Source organism: Schistocerca gregaria, chromosome X, assembly GCF_023897955.1.
Source record: "Schistocerca gregaria isolate iqSchGreg1 chromosome X, iqSchGreg1.2, whole genome shotgun sequence".
NCBI classification, from domain to species: domain Eukaryota; kingdom Metazoa; phylum Arthropoda; class Insecta; order Orthoptera; family Acrididae; genus Schistocerca; species Schistocerca gregaria.
In genome coordinates this window covers 812,148,160-812,173,732 of record NC_064931.1, presented here as the reverse complement: position 1 = coordinate 812,173,732, position 25,573 = coordinate 812,148,160, and positions in this window count along the sequence as shown.

Sequence of the window (25,573 nt, the reverse complement as noted above, 5' to 3'; positions counted from 1 at the left end):
TGGATCCGGCCCACCGATCTGTGGCCCGTCATTTCCCACTAACGTGCAGGAGCTGCCCTACGTATCTAGTCTCTCCTATCTGCCCAGAGGCAGGGTCCTTCGTGTGTGGCGGAAATCGGCGTATTTACGTGATTTATCCTCACACACAGGACTGGGGTGCGTGCTCGTCAGGACAGAGGCCACAAGCGAAGGATTTCAGGACTTGCGAATGTGTATCCCCGAAAGTACGTAGAACAACAAGGCATTTGTGAGACATTATTTGATTGTAGTACATTTTAGAATTTTTAAACTCGTTTATATAGTCGTTAAATATGTCAAAAGGAAGAAATTAGTGGGAGTCGCCGCCAATTTGTACGCTTTTTGTTGTGGTCTTCAGTCCGAAGATACGTTTGATGCAGTTCTCCACGCTGCTTTATCTTATGTAAGCTTCTTCGTCTCCGAATAGCAACTGCAACCCACATCCACCTGTTCCTTCTTACTCTACTCGTCTCTTGGTTCTTGGTCTCCGTTTCCAAAATTCCCCCCCCCCCCCCTCCTTCCCAACTCGTCCATTCAGTACTATCAATGGATCCCTTCTTTTAGCCAAGTTATGCAACAAATTTCCTATCTCTCCAATTCTGTTTGGTAGTTTCTCATCAGTGACGCGATCTACCCATATAATCTTCAACACTTTTCCGTAGTATCGCATTTCAAAAGATTTTATTCTCTTCTTGTCTGAATTGCTAACAGTTCACGTTTCACATTCGTACAAGGATACACTCCATAAATGTCTTCAGAAAAGATTTCCTATCACTTACATTTTTTTTTCGATATTAACAAATTTCACGCCTTTAGAAGCGCTTTTCTTGCTAACTGCTGAACTTAAAGCGTAAGTTACCGTACTGAAAATAGAGTATTTTCATTCAATCTAAGATTCAGAGACTCTGAGGTTGCTCCTGTAATATTAGAGATCGACACTGGTCAATAAAACATTCTGAGTGTGACTTGTAACACACCTGAAAAACTTAAATTCTAACCGTCGCTGTTTTCCCTGCAGGCAATGCTTGCTCTCACGAAAGTCTACATTTTATAACCTCTGTGCATCCGTCATAACCAGTTATTTTACTGCACGCACAGCAGAAATCATATACGACTTTTAGTGTCTCACTTCCTAATCTAAAAAACCTTTCACAGTTGCTTGATTTAATTCAACTACATTCTGTTACCCATGTTTAGCTTTTGTTCAGGTTCAGATTATATCCCCCGTTCAAAACACTTTCCATTCCGTTCAACAGCACTTCCAAGTCCCTTGCTGTCTGTGACAGGATTGCAATGCCATCGTCAAACCTCAAATTTTTTTATTTCTTCTCCATGAACTTCAATTCCTTCTCCAAATTTTTCTTTGGCTCCATTATTTCGTGCTTCATGCACGGATTGAATAACACCAGGGATAGGCTACAATCCTCACTCTCTTCTCAACCACTGCTTCCGTTTCGTGCACATCGACTCTTGTAACTGGCGACCGACTCTGTAATAGTTGTATATAACTTGCACTCCCTGTATTTTACACCTGCTACCTTCCGAATTTTAAAAAGTGTGTGCCGGTCAACACTGTCAAAATCTACAAACGATGCAAACGTAGGTTTACCTTTCTTTAATCTGTCATCTAAAATAAGTCGCAGCGTCAGTATTGCCTCTCTTGTTCCTACACATATCCGGAATCCAAATTAATTTCCCCGAGGTTGGCCTCTGCGAGTTATTCTGTTCTTCCGTAAGTAATTCGTGTCAGTACTTATTGAGCTGAGAGTTTGGTAACATTTAAATCCCTTCAGCGCCTACTTTCTTTGGAATTGAATTTATTACATTCTTGTTAAAGAGTGAGGATATTTATCCTGTCTCATATATCTTGCACACCACGTGAAATAGTTTTGTCACGGAATGCTTCTCCCGTGGATATCAACAGTTTTGTGCGAATATTGTCTACTCCAGGGGGCTTTTTTGTGCGTCGGTCTCGCTGTCAGTGCTCTGTCAAATTCTTCCCATAGTCTCATACCTCCCATCTCATCTTCATCTTCTTTCTCTTGCCTTTATGTAATATTACCAACAATTTCATTTACCTTGGGTAGCCCCTCTATATATCCCTTCCACTTTCAGCTTTCCCTTCTTTGCTTAGTACTGATTTTGCATCTGGGCGTGTGATATTGATACATTTACCTCTTTTTTCTGCAAAGGTCCCTTCAATATTCCTTGTAGGCAAGGTCTGTCTTTCCCATATTTCTACGTGCTTCTCTAGCCTTGCATTTGTTCTCTAGCCGCTCCTGCGTAGCCATTTTGCACTGTATCACAATCTCATTTTTAGACGTTTGTACTCCCTTTCGCATGCTTCATTCGCTGCATTTTTTTATTTTATCTTCTCATCAGTTAAATCCGGTATTTCCTGCGTTATCCAAGAATTTCTACTAGGCACTGCCTTTTTACCAATTTCATCCTCTGCTGCCTTCACTGCTTCAGCTCTCGAAGCTACCCAACGTCTTCTATTGCATTTCTTTCCGCTCTTTGAGTCGATAGTCGCCCTATGTTCCTTTCGAAACTCTAAAAAACCTCTGGTTCCTTTAACTCGCCAGTATCCCATCTCCTTAATTTCCTGCGTTTTTGAAAAATTTTCATGAATTATGGTCAGAGTCCACATCTGTCCATGGAAATGTCTTACAATTTCAGAACTGGTTCCAAACTTTCTTTCTTACCGTTACATAATCAGTCTGAAACCTTCAAGTGTCTTCAGGTCTCTTCCACGTACACAACTTTCTTTCATCATTCTTAAACCAGATGTTAGCGATGACTGAGTTATGCTCTGCGCAAAATTGTATTACGCTCGCTTCCTGTTCCATTCCTTTCCTCCAGTCCATATTTTCTTACTATTTTTCCTCCCCTTCCTCTTCCTTCTAATTCCAGTCACCCACCAAATTAAATTTTCCCCTCCCTCAATTATCTAAATATTTTTTTATCTCCTCGTGTATTCTTTCAGTCCCTTAACGATATGTGGCATAAAATTCCTACTACTAGGGTGGGTGTTAGCTTCGTGTCTATCTTGGCTACAATAATACGTTCACTATGCTGCTCATAGTAGGATTACCAGTATTCTTATTTGATTATTCATTATTTGATCTACTTCTGCGTTACCTTTGTTTGATTTTGTATTTATAACCCTGTACTCACCTGACCAGAAGTCCTGTTCACCCTCCCGTTCTACTTCACTAATCGTCAGTATATCTAACTTCATCCTATCCACTTCCTTTTTGAAGTTTTATAACCTATATACCCTATTAAGGGATTAAACATCCCATCCTCAGATCCGTAGAATGCCACTTTCGCTTTTCCTGATGGAGACATCCTCCTGAGTAGCCCCCGCTCGGAGAGCCCAGTGAACGACTGTATTACCTTCGGAATATTTTTCCAAACAAGATGCCATCATCATTTAACTGTGCAGTAGAGCTGCATGTCCGGAAGCAACGGATGTAGTTTGCCCTTGTTTTCAGTGGTTCATAGTACAAGCACAGCAAGCCCATGTTTGCTCGTGTTATTAGGCCCGATTAGTCTATCATCCAAACTGTTGCCCATGCAATTATTGAAAAGGCTCCAAGACTTTCTGATCATGCCTTCACTAACCCACAGGCAGGGCCTACGCGTTTTGCAGAATTCATTGGAATATCCGTAACCCATCGCTAGAATCTGCTCATGTGTGGCCAGTTACTGGAAATTCGGGCAGTGAGTGATAATGCTTGATAAGTTCGGCAGTGAAATGTTTCTTGAAGTGTTAGGGGAAAAGAAATAGGGCAATGTTTGGCAACTTGCTTTGACATTTAAACATAAGAAAAAGTAAAGATATCTTTAAAAATCCCATCTGCTTCAGAATCCAGCATATATATATATATATATATATATATATATATATATATATATATATATATATATATATATACGGAAAATGTAGGTATCTTGAGTCATTTATAAAATATGAGGGGTATTCCCATGAGCTGCGTCACTGTTTATAATTTTGGTTCCGTTGGACCCTGAAGTCAAGGACCCTGCTCGAACTGCAGGTCCCTTATACAAAAATACTCAGAAAATATCCGAAAATAACCTTCGAAATTCTTTTTAAAAACTTCCTGTCTTCCAGTACTTTATAATTAATTTTGTCGATGGAGATATGATTCACCCTATTTAATACCCTGTTTAATTTGTTAACAGTCCTGCCACACTTCTTTGAGGAACGCCCTTCTGATGATCTTCCCCACGGATAACGGCGTAATGAGTTCTGTTTTCTCGTTTCAGTTATATATCAGGTCTCATATTCTATAACCATGTGTTTATTTACTTATGTGCCAATGTAGAATTGTTTTACTACAAGATTTAAGTGCTTAGTAAACATTTATCGAGAGATTAGTCATCAGCTTATCGTATTTTGTAGTTCCATTCGGTGTCGTTTACCCCAGAGCTCACCGATCTCATCCTAACATAGTCTCTCTCTCAGACTGTCACTTCATTGAGCCTACGGTTGATCAGCGGTTGACATTAGCTCCCCTAAAACACCCACCCGTTTTTGTAGCCTCCTTTCGAATGGACACTGAGTTGTATTCTCGTTAGATGCTACGTCAGTTTTTTGTACTGCAGTGGAGGATAGGGGACAGAGGTCGCTCATCAGGTCTCATAGTGTCCATTACTTCATTCTGTACTTACATGTGCCTCAGAAATTTAACATTCATTGGAGCGGCTCGTCCAGAAAATCTAATATGAAAGATTCTTATCGCTGAAGTTGTAGGTGTGAAACACACCGTCCGTCCAAAAAGTTCAACATCTGAATTTATTCCTGTCGTACAAGCAACCACAGTGCAGAAGCTACGCTAGCACCTTGAACTGACAACTGGAACAATAGCTGTGCGTTCGTCCAGTCAGTTGTGAGCAGGCAGTTTTATGTAATGGACGTGCGGTGCCTCGCCAATATGCTGCCGATATGGTTGCACTATCAGTCGGAGGATAGCATTCAAGTATCGTACAACCGTTACGGCGCCTTCCATGACCACCAGAGGCGTACATCGGTCCCACATAAAGCCACCCTAAAATAGCAGGGAACCGCCTCCTTGTTGCACTCGCTGGACAGTGTGTCTGAGGTGTTCAGCCTGACGGGTTGTCTCCAAACACGTCTCCGACGATTGTCTGGTTGAAGGGATATGTTACACTCATCGGTGAAGACAACGTGATACCAAGCCTGAGCAGTCCATTCGGCCTGTTGTTGGGCCCATCTGTACCGCGCTGCATGGTGTCGTGGTTGCAAAGATGGACCTCGCCATAGATGTCGGGAGCGAAGTTGCGCATCATGCATCCTATTGCGCACAATTTGAGTCGTAACATGACGTCCTGTGTCTCCACGACAAGCATTTTTCAACGTGGTGGCGTTGCTGTCAGGGTTCCTCCGAGCCATAATCCGTAGGTGGCGGTCCTCCACTGTAGTAATAGCCCTGGGCGGCTTGAGCGAGGCATGTCATCGACAGTTCCTGTCTCTCTGTGTCTCCCCATCCGGGGAAGTTCGGCCGCCAAGTGCAAGTCTTACTTCAGTCGACGCCACATAGGGCGTTTTGGGAGCCAGTGATGAGGATGAAATGATTATGAGGACAACACAACAGTCAGTCCCCGAACGGAGAAAATCTCCAACCCGGCAGGCAATCGAATCCGGGCCCGCTTGCATGGGAGGCGAGCACGTTACCACCACGCTAAGCGGGCGGACTGAAACAGTCTATTATTGTCTTGGATGAAACACGCACGGTTAAAAAAAGTTACTTCAGGTGGGTTAAGTTTGTCTTGCCACTGCTTGGTTTTAATTGGTTACGACGGCCAGTATTCAGCTGCAGAAAGAGAACGAACAGCATAATTTATATTTATAATAGTTTTTACGTTACGTTTCACCAGAGACATTATTGTTGCAAAATTAAAGTTTGCCTGTCTCTTTATAGTGCTAGTTGGGAACTACAGCAAATGATACGTTAACAGCCGAATTGCAGTTCCTAAAAGTGGAGTTTATGTTCGAAATGTGTCCGAAAAGGATTAATAAATAAATAGTGTCGGGAGTCTGTTTATTATTATTACAGAGTAACGTAGTACTTAATGGATAGGTTCGCCTGACACAAAGGCATTTATATATCTAGCACGCTTAATCACTGTGCCGATGACAATACAAACTAAATAAATTAGCTAATAAAAGAAACATTTTTAAAGAATCAACAACTGAGAAAATTATATTCACCAGTTCTTCGGATTAAACAGTATGATACCAGATGTTTTTGCGTTCTTGAGAGCATTGTAGAAATGTACAAATAGTAACTTTTGATTATTATACAGAGTTATCAACAAAAATGAAACATTATAGGAAAAAGAATATTGGTTGTGAACAGTTGGAACCCATGCCTTCATTAACAATCATTCTTTACGTACAGGTTCGTCAGTGTGTTCTGTCGTACTTTTGCAAAACCGTGTTTAGTCGATAAATAATATTTCCGTAATTAAGACATGCATATAACTCTTCCGAGTCGGCTTTTTACAATTCTTGTAGTACTGAATAGTGTGAAATATTTATGCCGTGTGGCACATTATTAGCGCAACTAGAGAGGCAACTAAAACCAACATTCTCGATGGCAGTTAAATCATACCCATTAAATATTGCATACGACACTGCAGATTATTATTTAGATTACAAAGTTTGAGTTAGTAACATGTCACATAAACGAATAATCAAATATTTCTGCCGTTCTACGATACATTTTCACAGTATCATTCATGTTATTGGAAAATCGATTGAGAATGGTCTGTGATGGGTAAAGCTAACCGGCTTTCTCTTTCCTTGGCACCATGCTTCTGGCATTAAGGAGAAATGCTGACACAGTGTTTGAGATAAACGAATGGGGAAGTATGAAGAATGTGCTAGAAATAGAGAGTTATCGCCATAGGTCTGATGCCTGCAAGAAGGTTGTGTGTGTGTGGAGTGTAGTGAGTGTAATGCGTGCGATGAGTGCAGTGACTCGTGATGAGATATGAACCAATTGGGTAACATTATTTGTAGCATTATTAGCTAACTCTTCTGCAGGTATTTATAAATAATTTGGAATTACATACAGCTTAGCAGTCCTTGTGAAACTAGATCCGGATTTGTTAACTTTTAATTATGAGTATTGTTCTGTTATTCTGAACTATCTAATATCGGTCTGAAATTATTTGTGATTGAATAAACTACTTGCAAAAATTGCTGTTTTACTGCCGTCATCTGTAGTATTATCTGAAAACAACAATTAGCTTTCTATGACGCTACATCCCGGACGTCGCGAATGATTCCCGTAGCGTTGCTTCGAAGGCGTGGACGTCTCGTTTCATAACAGCCAAACAGCCACATACGATCCAAAGTAAAGCAATGTTTGCTGGCAGCGTCAGTTTAACATGAGATCATTATGACACGATTCTCCCCAGAGACAGGGAACACAGATAGACCTATGGAGAAAGCAGATACTGCATTACTGAATCGTTGAGCAGTTGAGGGAGTGGCCACCTCCGACGCACGAGAAGTGCTAACACAAGGTATTCATCCCAGCGCATTAACCACCGTATTACAAATTCACGGTATGGGGAAAGTGCTACACGACGTTCCATTAAATGTGCTTGTGGACTGAGACACGTGATACAGGTGTATCGGTGTATCTGAAGGACACGTACACACGGAAAGGAAAAACGTATTGTGGCGGAGCACCGAATGACACTCTACATTTGCATGAGTGCTCTGCACTTCACATGTAAGTGACTGACAGAGGGTACATCCAATCACTTTCTCTACCGCTCCACTCTTCGAAAAGCACACTGTAAAAGGGAACGCTTAAATCTCTCCGCGTTAGTTCTATTTCATTAGCTATCCTTCTTTCATCTTTTCCGATGTTCGCCACCAATCCTACCTGGTACGGGTCCATACCACACAGCAATACTCTAGCATAGGACGGACAAGCACAGAATCGGGAGTGTTTTTAGTGGACTTCTTGCATCTCCTAAGTGCATCTCCAGTGAAACGCAGTCGTTGGTTCACCTTCCCTACAACATTGTCAATGTGATAGTGCCACTTTAATTTGTTCGTCATTGTTGTCCCTAGGCGTTTGGTTGAAATGCCAGCCTTTAGATTTGTGTGATTTATCGTGTAACTAAAATTTAGCAGATTCCTTTTAGTACTCATATTGATTACTTCGCATTTTTCATTATTAAGAGGGAATTTCCACGTTTCGCACCATACAAATACCTTGTTTAAATCATTTTGCAATTGGTTTCGATTTTTCGATGACTGTACTAGGCGGTAAATGACAACATCATCTGCAGTCTGACAGGGTTGCTCAGATTGACTCCTGTATCATTTACGTTGACTAGGAACAGCAGAGGGACTACAAGACTTCCTTGGGGAATACCAGATATTACTTCTGTTTCACGCGATGACTCTGTGTCCTTCCTGACAGGAAATCACGAATCTAGTCACACAGCTGAGACGATAATCCGTAAGCACTCATTGTGATTAGCAGCCGCTTGTGACAAACGGTATCAAAACCCTTCTGGATATCCAGAAATAAGGAATCAGTTTGAGATGTCCTGTCGATAGCATTTACTACTTCATGAGAAAAAAGAGCTAGTTGTGTTGCACAAGACCGATATTTTATGAGTCCGTGCTATGTGTGAATGGATCACTTTCTTCGAGTTAATTCATAATGATCGAACTCAATGTATGTTTCAAAATCCTACTACATATCGATGTCAGTGACATAGGCCTGTAATTGAGCGGATTGCTCGTATTTTCTTTCTTGCGTGTTGATGTGACCTGTGCAACTTTCCAGTCTTTATGTACGGGCATTTCGACGAGTGCGAGGTTGTATTTGATTGTTAAGTACGGAGCTGTTATATCAGCATCCCCTGAATACATCCTGGACCAGCCTATATTAAGTGATTTAAAGTGCTTTGCTACACAGGGGATAGCTACTTCTAAGTTACTTATTTTGGCAACGGTTCCTGATTAGAATTCTCGGTTATTTACTTCGTATTCTTTGGTGAAGAAATTCCGGAAAACCGTATCTAGTAACTCTGCCTTCGGTAAAATCCCTCAACTGCTGTCAATACTATTTCTTTGAATTTAAACCAAATCTGTTCTACGTCTACATGATTAGTCCCTGAATGTTTAAGTCGCACGCAGACTATTGACTTTTTAAGTCAGAATTATAATACTTACCAGAACGTCCAGCCATAGCGTACGAGCAGTAAGAGTTAATTTTTCGGTTCCAGGCGCGCAGTCCGGAACCGTGCGACTGCTACGTAGCGGGTTCGAATCCTGCTTCGGGCATGGATGTGTGTGATGTCCTTAGGTTAGTTAGGTTTAAGTAGTTCTAAGTTCTAGGGGACTGATGACCACAGATGTTACGTCCCATAGTGCTCAGAGCCATTTGAACTATTTAGTTAATTTTTGTCACGCTGCCTTACTCAGTCACAACAACAGATCCAGGAGCGAGATATCCCCAGATACGGCTGTAGATATGTTGGGAGACATATTTATGTAACGTTTATTTGAGTGGCCCAGTCCCTTTCGAGCTTCACTGATATTTGCCGGTTGCCGTTCATAACTGTTCATATTAAAAACTAATAAAGAGAAAGATTCATGTCTTTTTGTTAAACCAATTAGTGTAAGTAATGGTGACGCAACGTACTACAGGAAGCAGCTTGATGAAACACATTGTAAATCTACGACCCAAACGCCTTAACAGGACTCACTGATCTTAAGTTAATAATCAAAATACTGTGTAAAAATTTCTAATACCTCTGCTTTGCAACAGTTTTTGCAACTAGTTCATGTCGTAAGAAACAACAGCAGCGAAAGATACACGTCGACTCTCGCTATATAACTGAAATAAATGCTTGCACATGGGAAAAAAATATAAACGCTAGCGTGATCATAAATTTTTTTGCTACCAAATTTTCTTGGTTATGACACTATATTGGCAGCGTTTATCAGGAACGAACGTCATGCTGGTAAGGTAACCGCTGGACGAAGTACAAGCTCTGCATTCCAAGAGCCGCAATTGCCCCTTTACGATTCCAGAACATACAATAGCAAACCGAGAGCTATGTCACGTGAAATCAAAATAATTTGTGAATCTCGAGTAAAATGAGTGTTTTCATTGTAACAATGATAACGTTTCATCAAGTATAAATAGTTAATTGAATCATACCGAACATACGCAACGTCACTAAAAGTATCTCGACAACCTCTGTGTTTCATTATGCTATGAATCCAAGGATTTGGTAAATGCACAATGCTTAATGAGTATTTCGCCATGCTGAATGAAAGGTATGATGAATACACCTAAGAAGCAAAGAAGGAATTTCTCAGATTTATTACAAATATTCTTGTAAAATTTCGAGAAAGGGAAAGATATATCTGGACCGCCCAAGAAATTTGCAAACCATATTCGAGTAATGGAGATGGGTAATGAAGACTTGTGTTAACGAGCATGTGGGTTCGTGAGTGTTGCATTCCATTGTCAGTGCAGTTTAGAGAAGGCTGGAGGAAAAGTCCAGAACAGAGATAAAAGCTAGAAAGGTGTAGAGACTGGCAGACGTCGCAGCTCCTGTCAACAAGGATGTGCAAGTCAGATATATCGAACAGAATGGAAAAGCTGCTTAGAACAGAATTTTGATCAAAGGCAAGAGAAAGTGATGAACATTAGTAGAATGCCAAGTATTACTTTGATAATCATGATCATTCTAAAGGAAACAGAAGAACATGTCAAAGAATTAACAAAAGATTTTAACATAATACCATAAGAATTCTGCACTTCATTAAGCAAAGCTGCGCAGGTTTCCTGAACCAGTGGAGACGAAAGAAACATCTTGGCTTAGGAGAAGAAGTTTTTCCTTCGACAAAAGCTTTACTAATATTTCTGTGTATAAAATAGGAAATAATGTCTGAAATTTGTGTCTGTAGCACTCCACGTACATAAATCGTGTGCTTTGAGAATACCGGTAAAGAAGGAATTGGAAAGTTTGATATTTTGTACGACGGAAGGATCTAGAAGTACGAAATTCAAGGCGTGCTGAAAAGAAAGCAATCTAGGTAAAATCCATACCAGCAGAATGGAGGCGTCACCGGGACCTATTCAGTGGCTTAAAGATGTATTCTAGTTGGCAATGGATGTGACTGTAGAAAGGAAAGGTAAATATTAGAATGCGTATAACAAGTTACTGATGGTGTTGGGAATAGATGGCATGAAGAAATGAAAAAATAGCACACGTTTGTAAGAGGTGGATTATGTTACCAAAATCAGTGGAAAGACCTACACAAAGAAGAGAAATCAGCATGAAGGCACACCTACTAAATACGGGCAGTTGTTAATCATTTCACACTTGGACAGAAATGCTAAAAGTATGTTGCATATTACATAAACAAAAATTGTGTGTGGAGGTGGGGGGGGGGGGGGCTGTAGCTAACACGATATGTCCGGCTGGGACACCGGAACATTATTGAGATTAACGTTCTGAAATGTACATAATTTCAATTTTGTGGGATTGTATTTGCGACACTAATTATTTACGGCTTATTCAGCTTTTAATGAGGTAAATACGTTGCCTCAGTGATACTTACGAACTCCTAAGTAATAATACCAAATTTACACTTCTCAAAGAGTTAAGTACTAATTTAGTTTCATTTGAGATGCGGTTGAAGCTGACAATATTACTTGACAGTTAATAAATTATAAAGGTCTACTAGTTTTTAACAACATATCTATAATTACTTTACACAGGAAGTATGAGAACAAGCGCCTTCAGTCACGATTTGTTTATATTTTATTAAATTACAAATGCATTTCGTGTTTCTTATTGTTAACTTCAGAAACAAATTGTCTAACACGTAATTTACATTTGCTCTTGAGTAAATTATTCATATTTCACAGCTGAAAACTATGAATAAGATTGAAATAAAATTACTTTATTTTCAGCTGTTCATCAAAAGCCGTAAGCTACTATTTACATCCAGTAGTTCATAGGAGTAAACATATTTTCTTCACACGACAGCAACAGTCCGCATCGACTTCCTGTCTTCATTTTTGAAACATGTTTCATCCACAATAAGCGTCACTCTTCTTCCAGCTTCAATGCCTTCTTTTAATTTTTTCGCGGAGGAGAATCTAAAATAGCGCTTTGCAGTTGCATCACTTGGAAGTATTCTTCCAGATTAAATGGAAATATAGCCAAAAGCATGTTTCGGTAAGAAATGAAGAGGTTCTTCGCAGAACTGGCGAGGAAAGGACTGTGTAAATAACAATGATTAGAAGAGGAGATATAGTTGTAGGACCTGTTTTCAGAGATGGGAGAATAACTTCAATGGCACTAGAGGGAGTCGAATGGGACAACAATTGCAGCGGGAGACAGACATTATAGAAGATACAAAAACTTACGACGTTGGGTGTCAGTGCTAGCCTGAGATGAAGGTATGGGCACAAGAGAGGATGATATGATGGAACTCAGTAAACCAGGCGGTAGACTAATGGCAAATAAAAGGCGGAGTGGGCAAGTGACTCGTTGTGGACTCTTATTGTTAACTGCAGTCCTCGTGTCATTTAACTGCAGAATGCTCCTGTAAAAGATTTGTTCACATTATCCTGCGAGTGTGTAAAAAATATATTTGATATGTAATAGTTCTGGCGTCATTTTTACTAGGCTTACTTCATAGATTTCTGGATAGTGACGTATTTGATAACACACTGAGGACTTTTACGGACAGTGTTTACTTCTGTTCAAGCATCCGGGCTGAGAGCGCATAAGATTGTTCTTCAGAGACGAATCATGGGCAACTGTGTAGAAAACTTAAGGGACCCGACTTTATAGGAGCATTATGAGCTATATGCATGGCACTATAGTTCGCCTCGTGGTTCTGAATGTAAATGATTGTCTCTGACAGATGACATCACTCTCTTTTACAAATAGAATTCCTGTCTTTATACAAAATCGGCAGCTATATTTTATTTTATTTATCTCTCTTTGTCTTTATGTTAAAATAATTATGACGTTTATAAATTTCTGTTCGTTCTCTACGCAAGCTCGCTTTAAAAACGCATGATGCATGACTAGAACACCGGTATCATGGTCTCCCCACTGTAAAAAACGTTACGACCGACATCGCAGTTTGTCCTGTTGTACGAGGCTAAATGAGTGTTAGTGCTTGTAACTCTTTTCGTGGTTACAATATATACTTGGCCACAACTACACGGAATTATATCTATATGAAGTGTCGTCAATGAATGGCATACATTTTTTGCAGAACTAAGGAATTCGTGTATTTTTTGTTGTAGGTTTCAAAATGCGTTTCCACTTCACGCTTTAGAAAACGTTTCCAGTGTAGTTAAGTATGTTGTTTATAGAACGAAAGAAAACTTTTCCCTTTGGCGACTGTTGATCTTAATTAGTCCTCAAAAATCTTTCTTCTTTGCCGTAGTGCTCGTTCAACCGAGTAACCATTTTTAACTTACCGTGGGCTTTTAAGAAAAATCGCTGTCTCCCGCTCTTGTATAAAGAGGTGATACAAATTTGGAAACACAATACACATTTTAGCGCAAAGGAAGAGGAAGTTTAATTAAACAGAGGATATATGCCGACGTTGCACAACACGAGGAACTCTAACGATCGAGTACCTATAATCGTGAACGACGTCACGTGTCAGACGCAATCATACGCATGCTGCATCACGTGACGAATTGTGGCGCCCTCTAAATAGCCCGTACTGTGCCTGTAAATCCGCGGCCCGTTGAGTTTACTAGTGTTTCAGCTCTGAAGCTGTCCCACGCAGATGTGACGAAATGTTAGTGAATAGTTTTATGCAACGGCGACGACCTCCGAGCACAAAAGCTTCGACAGAAATTATGCCTTTAACAATCCACAATATAGTGAACCATGAAGATGAAACGAAAATGTTTCAGTAGTCTCAGTAGGTCTTAACAATGCAGTATAATAAGGTCAGAAGCTTAATGACTGCCTGTTTTCAAACTATCACAGCTATCACTAATATCCACAGAGTTACATCCATAAAGTCCGACCGCTGTTTCCGAGCGGTTCTAGGTGCTTCAGTCCAGAACCACGCTGCTGCTACGGTTGCAGGTTCGAATCCTGCCTCGGACATGGATATGTGTGATGTGCTTAGCTTAGTTAGGTTTAAGTAGTTCTAAGTTCTAGGGGACTGATGACCTTAGAAGTTAAGTCCCATAGTACTCAGAGCCATTTGAACCATTGTTATATACTTCTCTTCCTCATTTAATCACAAATCGTTTCCTGCCGCCCCCGAGTTCAGTGAAAGGATGGCATAGTGATTACAGGAAGCTGGGTGTTTTCTCAGAGGAACAATTCTGGGAACAGGGAACAGCATGGGCTGTTCCCAGTATTACCACTGACTCAGAAGTCTTTCGCTTGGGTTTCATTCCTCAACCGCTCACTTTGGATGACAAACAAAGAAGAAGAAGGAATGCTTGTTATAAGAGCCGCTATTTAAAAATTATGATAACACCAGAAACCATACTTCCCTAAACACTAATATAAAAAATAAAGTAACAAAAGTCTTCGAGAGCACAAGAATCAACGAAATAGCTCGGAAGGCGCAAATTTTGTAAGGGATATTTTGTTGTTGGGATATTTTGAGGGATTATTTCAGAACACGGACTAGATGCTTGATGAATATAGGGCCATGTGATCATGTCGTTATACGCACGAAACACAGCGTAAAATTTTGAGAATCACAGAAGAATGTGTCTTCCTTGTGTTGCACGCAAGATACTTCGCAAACTGTAAATTTCTTTGTACAGGACAGTATTAAGCAGAATTCTCCACCATAAAGAGACAGATTAACATGTAGACACAAAAGATTGAGAGAGTGCTGTGACATTGATGCGCTAGAAAAAAAATCGAAATAACAATAAGACAAAGAGACTGTCTTTCTCCAATTCGCTTCGTCTGTGTAATGTTAAATACTAGAAATTTTTGTGAGGAGAATTCAGCTGGAAGAAAAGACAGACATTCCTGCACATATCCATTCTAAAAGCGGAATATGGCTATGCCAGAGATCCAGTCCGTGTGTCAATAGCTAAATATGGCCTCTTCAAAAGAAATCGAAGTACACATCAACATAATAGGAGCTATAAAGATAAAGAATACAAACTGCGATCAAACAGTACTAAAGAATTAAAAGTGTAAAACGTTATCACTTCTCGTCAAGTAAATAGTTAACGTTTTATTGTCCAACAGCATTACCCATATAGAGCATAATTTCTCATTTTATAGGTCTTCTTAAATCTAGAAACGAAAAGAAATTAATAAGGCAGAATCTACGACAAAAGTCAGGAACTCCAGATTTACATTCTCTGTTATATGGTGTTAGGAGATAACTGTGGAAAGAAATCTATGACTGGAAGTGAATTTAATCAAAAAGTTAAGAGAAAGCTGACAGGAATTTAATGTAATAGTAACTTTAATTCCAAAGGAAGATGAAATTGTACATATTATTCGTTAAAGTTTTTCAAAATAGTATAGAAAACTATGGTATCAGATAAAAATATACTTACCCGAGGTGTATTTAGAACCAAATCATCGTAGGTTAATAACCTGCAGAAAAGAAATAAAGGAATATGTGGAAGACATGTTTCGGAATAAATAGAGGCTTCTGTGACAGAACGAGTGAAATCACAGTGGAGGAGGCGAAAATAACTTGACAAAGCGAAAGTTACGGTATCATATTCCAAAGCTTTTTTTGGACACATGATTTCTGCTTTAGTAGTTTTTTCTGTAAAAGTGATTCTATTGAAAATTTCGTAAACTGTTAGCAGCAGGCATAGCTGGTTAGGGAGGGACAAAATAAAATGATTGAGGAAAGTCAATAACTTTCCACCCATCGTTACAAATCGCTTTCACTATCTGACACAATTGGTGGGCAACTGTGTGCGCTGTTCATGGAGCCAGAAAATGAGTTGTGTAGAGCCTGCTGAGACACACACCCGTTTAGATTGCCATCACAAAGTGAAGCCGGAATATACGCGCTTCTGCCTATGACATATCACTTGTGTGGCACAGTCATTCTGATCGACGACTTGTATACGGAGCAGAGCAGGTAACGCAAAATTTCGTTGAGTATCGACCAAAAGTGCAATCTGGATTTTTTGTGACAGTAATGGAGGGAAAGTAGTTAGTAATTCCTAGGAAAAAAGCTTTCTCCGCAGCTCTACGCAACTTCTCATTCTGTCTGGTCTCCTGGGAACGCATAAGCTTGTGCGAAACTGTTTATGTTTTGTTTCAAGTTGTATTTTTGAAAAGTGTTTTATCGCCTCTTTTAGGAACAATTCACTAGCTGGTTTTTATAAGCCATTATCAGAACTGAATTTACAAAGTGTTTTGTGAATGTAATATTCCACGGCATAGAACAAAATAATATGCACGAATGAACTGCCCTAACCTTGAAATGTACGAAAGTATAATTAGGGTATACGTTGTTACAGACTGGGACAAAAGAAGCGCAGCGTATTTCATCTTTATCTAACTTTTCATTACAAAGACATTGGGTTGAGTTCAGTTGTTTTAAAAATGGAATCACCGGCTGCATTCAGCGCATCATAATAATCTTAAGAATACGATACATATTTTCATATCTAAGCGCACTTTTTATGGAAACATTTAGGATTTTTCTTCAAGTTTCTGCAGTTTATCAGATACCGCAAACCAGCATCTTGTATCTTTCCAGCGGTAGAATCGTTTTGCAGTCAGTTGCAAACGCCAGTTCTCTAAATTTTCTGAATAGTGTTTCGCGAAAAGAACATCGTCTCCCCTCCAAGTACTTCCATTTCAGTTCGCGAAACATCTCCGCAACCCTCGCCTGTTGATCAAGCCTATGGATAACAAATCTAGCAGCACGCTTCTTTAATCCGACATAGTGGGAATCCCAAACACTTAAACAGTACTTAAGACTGAGTCGCACAATTAATGATCTGCACGCTGTCTCCTTTGTAGATGAGCTACGCTTTGCTAAAACTCTCCCATTAAACCGAACTCGGCCGTTCGCCTTCCTACTACCGTCCTTACTTGATCGTTCCATTTCATACCGCTTTGCGACGTTACGCCTAGATATTTAATCGACACGAGTGTGTCAAGCACTACAGCACCATTATTGTATTCGAACATTTCAGGACTATTTTTCCTACTCATCAGCATTAACTTACATTTTTCTACATTTCGAGCAAGCTGCAGTTCATCACACCAAATGGATGTTTTGTTAAAGTTACCTTGTATCCTTCTACAGTCACTCATAGACGATACCTTCCCGTATACTACAGCGTCACAGGCGCAGACTGCTGTTCACCCTGTCCATCAGATCGTTTATGTATGCAGAGAACAAGAGCAGTCATTTCACACGCTCCTAGCAATATCCTTGTCTCTGATTCATACTCGAACCACTCACGTACCTAGGACCTTATTCCGTTTGGTCGGACCTGCATTATGAGTCTGCAGTTGGGCACTGTGTCAACCGCTTTGCAATCTAAGAATGCGGGATCTGCTTGTTGCCGTTCATCCATCGTTTGCAGGATACTCTGCTGAATTTCGCATGAGCTATGATTTCTAAACCTGTGCTGATTTGTGGACAATTGCTTTTCTGTCTCAAGGAAATTTACTATATTCGAACTTGGAATATCTTCAAGAATTCTACAGCATACCGATGTTAAGGATATGGGTCTGTAATTTTGCGGTCCGTTCTCTTATCCTTTCTATATGGAGGAGTCACCCGCGCTTTTTTCCACTCGCTTGGAACTTACCGCTAGGCGATATATTCCTTACAAAAGCAAACCAAGTGAGACGCCAATACCGTAGTGTGTTCTTTGTAAAACCGAATTGGGATTCCAATCGAATTTAGCGACTTATTTCTTTTCAAACCTTCTAGTTGATTCTAAACGCTAGGAATACCTGTTTCAATGTCGACTATATGCGAGTATTGACGATGGTTAGACAATGGTGTGTCTGTTCGATCCTTCTCTGTTAAATATTTTTTAAACGTGAAATTCAAAAACACAGATTTCATTCAGTTGCCATTTATAGTCACACCAAGTTGGTCAACTAGTGACTGACCTGAAACCTTCGACCTGCTTACTAATTTTGCGTAGGGACAAAATTTTCTTGAATTCTCAGCAAGATCTTTCCCTAAGGTATGAGGATGGAAATTGTATGTTTTACACATCGGTCGTTTTACAGACGCACGAATTTCTTCTAACTTTTGGCTGTCGACATTTCCACGCTCTTCTTTGACTAGAGAGCGCAACCATCTTTATCCCAAAGCATTTTCCGCATTTTGTTATTAAACCGCGGTAAGTGTTTTTCCGCCCGTAATGCACTTACTCAACACGTATTTCTCCAGTCTGCGAATTACAGTCAGTTTAAACTTGGTCCATAATTTCTCTGCTTCTATCATAGAGAAACTTAATAATGCCCATTCACTGTCTAAGTTAGATGTCAATAACTCTTTATCTGCTCTTACGAACGTAAGTAATCTCCTACCATTTTTGCTGGATTTATTAACATTAATATGAATCGTTGCTATTATGACATCACGATCACTAAGGGCTGTATCTATAATGACACTGAGGGTAAGGTCAGATCTGTTTATATCTACAAGGTATAAAACAATTCCATTTCATGTGTGTTGTAGAACTAACTGTTCAAGACATTTTCGAAAAATGTGTTCAGAACTGATTCACAAGATTGTCTTTCCGTACCATCTGCAATGAATACATAGATGTCCCAGTCTGTACTCGGTAGGATGAAGTCGCGCCTAATTCCGTATTTCAGCGCTACGGAGTGTAGACTTCCTTTGAATGATTCTACAACAGTTACGGCGAATGGGGTGGGAGGTAAAGACATCGGATGATTAACGTAGTCGTGTCCAGATAACTTCACAGTTTGACTCGAGTTCAGCCTAAATAGAGACAATAACTGCAGTGAACAGTCGCCCTCCTATGCCGTCTAACCTGCCTTTTCAATATACGTTAAATACTTTGAAGCTTTTTACTTCGGATTTTAGTCAGCTCTCGGTTACGAGAATAATTTGAGTGCGACAGCTTTCCTGGGCGGCAGGAAATTCGGGAAGTCATGTCTCGCGAAAATCTGAAATCAGTGTTCTAGTGATCTCAACATTGTCTTATTTCATATTATAAGTGTGTAGGACCTTCATGTGTCAGTCATTTTCTATAGGACTGAAGTGACCTGATTTTATTTACACACTAAGTCAAAACAAAAATGGCCGTAGCCCACTGTTTCCCGCATCGAAACTGAGTTTATTGTATCGGTTCTCTCCCTGTCATTCTAGTAAAGCCTGCCAGTACCCTTGCGAATAGTGGGAGGCCCCTTACTTACAGACTGAAATGTTAGACTCTTTCTGCCTAACCTAAGATAAATTATGTGATCAAAAATATCCGGACACGTGGCTCACAATGAATTACAAGTTCGTGGCGCACTCGAACCGGTAATGCTGAAATTCAGTATGGTGTTGGCCCTCCCTTAGCCTTGATGACAGCTTCCACTCGCGCAGGCAAACGTTCAATCAAGTGCTGGAAGGTTTCTTGGGGAATGGCAGACGATTCTTCAAGGAGGTGCTGCACTGAAGAGAAGCCCGGTCGGTGAAGCCTGGCACGAAATCGGCGTTCCAAAACATCCCAAAGGTGATCTATAGGATTCAGGTCAGGACTCTGTGTAGGCCAGTCCATTACAGTAATGTTATTGTCGTGCAACCACTCCGACGCAAGCCGTGCATTATGAACAAGAGCTCGATCGTGTTGAAAGATGCAGTCGCCATCCCCGAATTGCTCTTCAACAGTGGGAAGCAAGAAGGTACTGAAAACATCATTGTAGGCCTGTGCTGTGATAGTGCCACGCAAAACAAGGGGTGCAAGCCCCTTCCATGAAAAGCACAACCACACCATAACACCACCGCCTCCGAATTTTACTGTTGGCACTACTAACGCTGGTAGATGACATTCACCGGACATTCGCCATACCCACATTCTGCCAACGGATGGCCAGATTGTGTACCGTGATTCGTCACTCCTCAAAACGTTTTTCCACTGTTCAATCGTCGAATGTGTACGCTCCTTCCACCAAGCGATGCGTCATTTGGCAATGACCGTGTGATGTGTGGCTTAAGAGCAGCCGCTCGACCATGAAATCCAAATGTTCTCACCTCCCGCCTATCTGTCATTGTACTTGCAGTGGATATTAATTCAGTTTAAAATTCCTGTGTGATAGTCTGGATAGATGGCTGCCTTTTATTCATTACGACCCTCTTCAACTGTCGGCGGTCTCTGTCAGTCAACAGACCTGTTAGCTTTTGTGCTGTACGTGTACCTTCAGGTTTCCACTTCTCTATCACATCGGAAACAGTGGGCCTAGGGATGTTTAGGAGTGTGGCAATCTCGCGTGCAGACCTATGACACATGTGACATCCAATCACGTGACCACGTTTGCATTCCGTGCGTTCCGCGGGGCGCCCGATTCTGCTCTCTAACGATGTCTAATGACTACTGAGGTCGCTAATATGGAGTACCTGGCAGTAGGTGGCAGCACAATGCAACTAATATGAAAAACGTGTGTTTTTGGGGATGTCTGGATACCTTTAATAACATAGTGTAGCTCACAGAAGTAATCGTGTAAACAGAATTTCTTCTGCCCAGTATGGATTTATGATATATATCTACATCACTACTTTGCATGTCACAATTAACTGACTAGCAGAGGGTGCATCGAACCATCTTCAAGCTGTTTCGCTACCGTTCCACTTTCGAACGGCGCGTGGGAAACACGAACGCTTAAATCTTCCCGTGTGAGCTCTGTTTTCGCTATTTTATTATGATGTTTTTTATCCCCACGTAGATGCGCCCAATAAAATATTTTTGCTTTCGGAGGAGACTGTTGGTATGGCAACGTCGTGAAAAGATCTCGCCTGAACGAAAAGTGTCTTTGTGTTATTGATTGCCATCCCAAATAGCATATTACACCCGTGACACTCTTTCCCCTTTTTCGTAAAGTCTCAAAATGAGGTGCCCTCCTTTCAACTTTTTCGCTGTCCTCGGTCAGTCCTATCTGTCGCGGATTCCATGTCGCACAGCAGTACTCTCGTACTGTTGCATCTTCTAAGTGTTCTGCCAATAAAACACAGTCTATCGTTCACTTTTTCCACAAAAAGTATATGTGATTGTTAGAATGTAATTGTTCGTAATTCCAGTCCCTAAGTATTTAGTTGAACTGGCTGCCGTCAGGTAGACATTCGCTCTCAGTTCGTTCACTGTTTTACATTCCACATGCAGATGAAGACGTTGTTCCCAGTCAACGAGAAGCTTGATAACTTAGTTTAGTTCATTTTACGTAGAAAATCGTCTGCTGATTTGTTTTAGATATCTTCACTACAGCCGTAAGGAGTAGAAAAAGAAATTTTATATAACTGCTAATTACATGGAAAAGTGCTATTTTTCTATTTCTCGTTCATGTCTCTGCCATATTGTTTGTTTGAAAAAGAAATTGGGGCAACTCATTCTGCCTTCTTAAAACTTTTCTTATTTGCTCCAAATTTATTGTAGAAACACTGTAAACTGTACTTCGACAAACATTATCTTTCACTTATATTTCACCACGACTGCATAGCTTCTGTAAAGATATTTATTGAACATGTATCGTCTGCAGTTAGTGTTAATTCTGGAAAGTGTACTAAATGTTCTATCCCAATGTTGCCGTTTCAGATGCTATCATTTGATATTGCTATATCTGTCAGACGTATGATTCAGTCAACGTGCTTTTTTACAGAATCAATTCTTCTGTGTACCTATAATGATAGATTCGTTCTGCAGACCTGAAAAGTGTACGAAATATTCTATCCCAATGGTGCCGTTTCAGCTATTACTTTTGGTCTTCATCATATTTATGTCAGAGGTGTGATTCAGTAACCGTGAAGTTTTTACAGAATCATTTCTCTGTGTACCTGTAATGATAGATTAGTTCTACATTCCTAACAGTTGTTCTGTTTAACCCCTTAATGTATTCGATTAAGAAAACGAAAGCACATTATTGCTGTCTTTACGTTTACTTTTGCATATTTTATTGCTGAACGTTTGTTTTATGGGAGTTAGATTGAAAAGAAAAAAGGGCAATTTGAATCAATTATTCATTGTGTAGTTTTTGTTTCAGATTTTACGAAGATTCGTACTCATTTTTTAAAATGTCTGTAATATATCGATAGGTGCCTCTGCTTTCTATAGATCTGATCGACTAACTTTCACGAAAATAACAAGCAGCAGGCGTGATTTATTTTTTTCAGTTTTCTGTGGGAGGACAGGCATAGGTTCATCCAATCCACTTTCACGTCGCAGCCGTTTCCCTTACGATCAACTGAGAATAAAATTAACTATCGCATTTTATTGATATGATAATTGGTTACAGAAAGCGAATGTACAATGTGTCAGAATCACCTTATGTTCTTCTAAGTTATCTCTCTTCCTTTGAGAGTTGTTTGCTATTAATCATAAGGGTCTGTATGATAAACGACGGTAGACGTGTTCAGTGTTTACTGTACATCATGAAGTACTCTTTTGCACATTTTTCCGCTACCTCGCTCACTGTGCTACGACGCACTACATTCACAACGTCGGCCAAACGTTTTCGTCAATAGCCAGAACTGCGTGACGTTGGAAGCGTAACTACATCTTACACTAGTGAATAAAATACAAACGCAATAGGAAACAGAAGATAGTGAAAAGAGGAATGTTGAGTAATTACTTTGAATGACTGCAAAGGAAGAAAGACACTGGTTTAAATTGTCGTCGACGACATTATCAGTAGAGCATAATACAGAACAGGAGAAGGACGAGGGACGAAATCGGCAGCGCCATTTAGGAACGAGCCATCTCGAGAGCCGTTAGTGGCACCCAGAAACCTAAATAAGGATGGCCAACTGGGCATCCTAACCACTAGATCTTCATCGAGATGTCCCTACAAAGTAACATTGTAGCATCTGTATAGGAAAAGAAGTACTGCTCTTCCAGAGTGATCGCGTCGTACACATATAACGAAAAGCAGTGCATTATAAACAAAAAGTCTGAGACACATTTACACTTTAGCAGTAAGCAGAACGAAGCTTCGTCGAAAAATTTACAACGTAACGTCAAAAATGCGCCATTTAAACTGTATTAGGTTTGAATCCTCGGACCTTGCACTGGAGGCTCGGAAGAACTGGTTATATGCCACAGGTCTTGCTGTGTGTGTCTGGAGAATCGGCGACGTCGACCTTGGTCCACGAATGAATGAAGGAATGTGCTCTTCTGAGATTGATTCAGATGCGTTTTGCAGAATTATTGAAGTCACATATTCCTCTGTAGGAAAAGTAATACTTAGTGCTTTCACAGGAACAAAATGGAGTCACGCACACTTTACTGGCCGGCCGGAGTGGCCAAGCGGTTCTAGGCGCTACATTCTGGAACCGCGCGACCGCTACGGTCGCAGGTTCAAATCCTGCCCCCGGGCATGGATGTGTGTGATGTCCTTAGGTTAGTTAAGTTGAAGTAGTTCTAAGTTCTAGGGGACTGATGACCTCAGAAGTTAAGTCCCATAGTCCTCAGAGCCATTTGAACCATTTTTTAACAGTTTACTGTTTTGCTTCTTAGGAAGAGATTTAAGCGTCTTTGAAATTTTTTTCTTCACTTCCAGAACTTTTTGAATTACATGTTTTGGACACATTTTCATGCCAAATGTGTTGTTATGGAGCTTCATCTTGTTCTAACATCCATCCGAAATAAGCTTTCTTCTACAGAAAAGGTGGCGCATTGTTTGAGACGGTGTATGCGCATTTGAGAGGTTCGCTTTGAAAATCTCCGTCTAAAACCTTACAATTGTTACCGATTATAAATATGGAATGAATTTAGAATTAGATGAATTTAGCTTGCTACGCTTTTCAGACTTTCTCCTCTAACTAGCTCTGTAACAGAAGTTTAATATATTTCCTTTTTCAGTATGTAGATGAAGACATTCAGTTGTTATGTGCTGCAGTCTTTTTCTGAAATTACGCAGCGCGGTTCTGTACCGAAGCGCCTAGAACCGCTCGGCCACAGCGGCCGACTCACTGTGTGTTCCTTGGTACACTATCCTCTAGGTAAAACACTCTCCGCTACATATCTTACTGAATGAAAAAAATAACATTAATTCGACCCAAGACAATAACGAAAAATCACAAATAATGCACAGACAATTTTAACAATCCTTGATTTCAGCAACGCTTTTTATGTTGTTCATTTCGATGTATTACAAAAATGAACCATATGAATTTCTGATACAGTGCAGTACTGTGTTTCGGTTGCTACCTTAAAAGCAGACATGGACGATTCGTTTGTTGGCCTGAGAAGTAATGATGGAAATGTATCTTCTCAAGGGGTCCCCTCATCACAGGATCAGTCCTTGCCCCGTTTTCTCGGTATATATCAATGACATTTTATCTGTGTTACATTCTTGTAACTAACACTTATGTGCGCTCAACATTAGCTGTATCAGCCCTAGGAAAGTTGGCGCCGAAGTATCACGAATAGCAAAAGCCTAAGTTTTCAAACAACACCTAAAAATTTACAAGTAATCCTCCTACCACATCAGAAGTTGATTGTTGAGCATTTTTATGAAACAGCTCTTGCTGTAGGACCTACTGCTTGGTTCTATCCAGTTACTATAGCAGAAACAATAAAAGAACTGGATATAATGTTGGGTGAGAGTCTTAATTGGAAAGAAAGAACTATACAAGTATGGAGAATATCTCTCTTATGACTATATGCAAATGAAAAAATTAGGAAAATATTTCAACTCTAACTCAGAAAAACAAAAACTATCCAGTTTTTAGTTCTGTCGTATTACTGTAACGGCGTACTTAAACACGATACGAGTACTGAAAAATCCCGATTCCATCTAGTGTTGAATTACTGCACAGTATATGTCGATAACATTTGGTTGGTTGACCACGATAGTCCGTCGTACACTTAATTAGGGTGGATGAAACCAAGAGGCCAAGTGCTTTCCACGCATTCTGTTTTATTCCCAAATATCTCTCCTTGCAAATCAAATACCAGTCGTCAATCCATAACCGCAATACAAGATCTGATACATCCAAAATCAGACTTTATTTCTACACAACAATATTCTCTGTTTCAGCCGCGCGACTCAGTCATAATCCACCCAGTAACCTACGACGGACCCAAAACCACGATACATTGAAGAGTAAATTGAAGTTTTACCTGTTATCATCGGCGTAAACCCCCTCTGGGCATGTTCCAGCTCTCTTTCTTCTGTCTTACAACGAATCAGCATTTCAGTGTCAATTCTAACGTTAACCATGTTGCCCTCATCCTTTTCTAAATCTATTTTCTTTCTTCCGTCTCATCTGCTAACTGTTAACTGTTATTTCTCGTTCTTCCCTGCAATAACTAATGTCTGCTCC